This window comes from Opisthorchis viverrini (assembly GCF_000715545.1).
Source record: "Opisthorchis viverrini unplaced genomic scaffold opera_v5_289, whole genome shotgun sequence".
In the NCBI taxonomy this organism is placed as follows: Eukaryota; Metazoa; Platyhelminthes; class Trematoda; order Opisthorchiida; family Opisthorchiidae; genus Opisthorchis; species Opisthorchis viverrini.
The window spans coordinates 502,853-506,755 of NW_008751948.1; positions in this window are offsets into that span (position 1 = coordinate 502,853).

Sequence of the window (3,903 nt, forward strand, 5' to 3'; positions counted from 1 at the left end):
CGGAGTGTGAAGATCAACGCAACGCAGCCTCTACCCGGTCGAAATCCCGCTTGATTCTCACGAGTCAAGACTTCGCGTGCCGCCATAAGACGACGAAGAATACGCGAGAAGANCCCTGGCGGGTTATATCAATGCCGAAATTGGACAACTATGAAAAAACGGACGACTAAGCCCGGGAGAAGCAAAATTAGGTGGCAGATTTGGAGTCGATGCTAAGGGTACGGAAAATGAGGCGACTGCTTCCACTGCATGTTGATCATCGTCTGTTTATAGCCAGTACGAACTTCCAAAATAAACGCTCACATCAAGTTGCCTGGAGGTCAACAATAGAAAAGCAGTCATGAACTTGATTGGAAAATGTGGCTATCGGTTACCCATAGAGTGACTTAATTAAGGATTGTTGTTCCTTCTTGGGTACACAACTTGACTCCGGCTGCCCGATTATCACTTCACTTTCCGTGAGTATTACACGCACCAAAGCAAAGCAGTCCCATTCATTAACTTCGACAGGTTTCACCAGCTCGGGTGCATCGAGCAGACCTAGCTAGAAAGCTACTGGAAACCCACAGTCATGCGGATGACGAACACTGCTTGCAGGTTGAATGGACACGAGTGAAAGAAGCTGTGCTCTCAGCTTTTAGAAAGGTTTGTCCAAACCATCCGTCTCGACTAGATGAACGGTCGATCTCATTGCTGCCAGAAATGCCATACCAGCAACCAGCGACAACGGAGGTGCACGCAAGTCACTCAAACACCAAATAATTGGGAGCCTGAAGGACGAAAAAACGCTGGTAGATTTTGAAGGCTCAGGAGATGATGAAGGCTTTCGCTGCACGCAAATACCGCACCAAATTCCAGCTGATTCGACCAACCAGTCAAAAGAAGACAAGCAAAACGATATGCGAAAAAGACGGCAGTAATTCGCTCATGAAATCGTCTTGAGCGAAGGGCTGAACTCCTCAAAGAACCGTTCAGCTGGTCCTCACCAACCCAATCGATGGAAGAACCCAACGGGACTGAATGGAATATCTATACCAAACAAACATCAATAACAGAAATCCAGTGTGAGACATCAGTTCTCCAAAGCGACAAGGCACCTGGTGCGGATAGCCTGCACAACGCACTCATCAGAGAAGGTGGTTAGGTCCAGGTGAACAGTCTGATGACCGTATTTCAGAAGCTTTGGAACGAAAACCAAACACTAGTCGAATGGAGGTCCTCGATCTTCATCCCAGTTTTCAAAGAGACTGATTCATCAGGCTGGTATTCATCGCATCTATAGTACCTTCTGACATTATTCAACGCAGCTTCATTGACTATCTGGAGAAACAGATAGGTGAAAATCAAGCTCGATTTCGCTCTGGTCGAGAATGCACCCAATATATCTTTATCTAGAATCATCAGCATCATCATTTTCAGCTGTGAGAACCGCGTACTTGCCATACATTGTTGAAGGCTTTCACAGTTTCATTCACCGATGATTTGGGAAGGTGCGGTAGGTAGCTGCACATTGGGAGCGGAAGCTGGTAAATTGGTGCGTAAAATAAAACGCGGTCAGTGGATTTTTAAGTAAGGGGATTGGGTAGGGAGCTATGCATTGAAGGCAATAGCTTGGATGCACGAGCGTCATTCAGGGTGGGACTGAGCCATGTCTGACGATGTCTCTAACCCTTACGTGACCATCTCGAGGTCCCCATCCAGGAAGACGGCAATGACCAGCGCAGCCGAGTTTGCTCGTAATGGCTTTCATACTTCGCTGCCAAGTTAGTGCTGGCTCGTTTCCACTCTTCGCGTGCATCTACAAAAGAACCCTTCGAAAAAGTCGGTCGACTGGCATATGAAGCACGTGCCCAAGCCAGCGCAACCTATGGAATCTGAACATTTCATCCATGGCAGTTAAGTTATTTCTTCCGAATACCATTCGATGTATTTCAGCATTGCCGATCTAGTGTTACCACCAGATTCGGGCAGTGCTCCGAAGACATCGATGGTCAAAAACTGAAAGTCTGTTGACGCCCTCAGCGCGCAGCGGCCAGGTTTCTCGAGCGTATAGCAATATGGATCACACCGAAGCATTGTAAACTCGACCCTTGAGAATTAAGCTGATGTCAGGCCTACGTCACCGGTGACGCAGGTCCACAAAAGCTGCCCTGGCCTTCCTAATCCGGATAAACACATTATCTATCGCGAGACAACCGGGACTGATATAGCTGCCCAGGTAAACAAACTTGTCTACTACCCCAATCGGCTCATCCGCAAGAATGAGGAAAGGATTCGAGCCCATCCAGTCTTGCAGTAGCACTTTACACTTTGCAGGTGTGAAGTGCATGCCGAACGGTGAGGCGAAATTGTTTTCATTAGTTAATATTGTTTGCATAACTACAGCATAATATCCAAGAAGAGCTATGTAGTCTGCGTACTCGATATCTGTGAGTAGACGCCCCAGGAGCAATTCGAACTCACAGGCATTAGAGGCTGGTAGTGGGTCTTTCATAATCGTATCAATGACAAAGTTGAAAAGGAGAGGTGAAATATGACAGCCCTGTCTGCCACCACTTTATGTGGTGAACTCAGGTGAGAGCTTCCCGTAGACCTTCACATGGCCGCGGGAGTTAGCGTACAGCGCCTTAAGGCAGGTCAAGAATTTATGGGGGACACCTTTGCTTCGCAGACACTGCCAAAGTGTCTGACGGTCCACACAGTCAAAGGCAGCTTTCAGATCAAGAAATACAATAATTGTTTGTTGCTGGAAGCAGTGTTTCTGTTCACACAGCTGTTTTCACACAGCGTCCGCGTGCCCTTTTTTTGAAGATAGGAATAACTGTCGGCATGCCCCACTCTGCAGGCATCTTCTCTGCGTTCCAAATAGCACCAACAGGCTTTGTCAGATGGGTCACCAGGGGTTCTCCGCCTTCTTTCAACAGGGTTGGATACAAACCATCCGGTCGTGTTGCCCACGTTTCAGCACCCATATTTCGTACCTTATTTTTTCTTCCGATGGGCAATTAAGGTTTGCATTCCAGCCGCGCTTTCTCCATAGGCTGCCAGCTAAGCTGTTGTTCGAAGTGTTCGGCCCATTCTTCCAGTCGATGCTTTTACTGATAAATTATTGAGCTATCTTTTTCACCTATCATCCCACTGACCGCTGCTTTCCGGGGCAAGTCGATCGTATCAGTTGGTATAGGACATGGCTGTTCCCTGTAGCAAAAGCCTTCTCCAGCTCCCAAGCTTCCGATGTCCACCGGATCTCTCAGTCTTTCCTTAGACTCTTCACTTTTGAACGGTTTGCGTGCCATGTCGTACTCGTTGCCTGTTGGGATGGGTTTCAGTGCATCAATCATGGATAGCGACCTCAACGAAATCTAGTGGCCTTGTAATCGAACCGTAGAAGGCGGACAAACAGCACTGAACGCCGCTAACATAGCTCCTGTAACATTTTGTCACGCTTATTCGAAGATGACAACGACGTCGTCGATAAGGTCTACTTGAACACTGGGGGTTTGAAGATCTTCTTGTGTTCGTCTCATTATAACACAAATCACGAAATTCAATAAGAATGGGGAGAGTAGGAACCCCAGACGGACATCGCTGTGCAAGGAAACTCTTGAAGAGCTTCTTGTATACCCTTACACTTCCGGAAGTCTGAGAATACAACGAACGTATTACGTTCACAAACTTCCGGGAATTCCTTGATGGGCAAGTGTCAAGGAGAACAGACCAGTCAACCGAGTCGCATTAGCCTTGGAAATACAGAAATACTAAAATTGTTGGTCGTTTGTACGTATGCCATTGGTCTAGCACCTGAAGGAGTGCGAAGATTTGGTCAATACAACCCCTACCAGGCCGGAATCCCACTTGTTGCTCTCGAGTCAGTCGGATCAGTCTATCAACCTTCGGACTCCT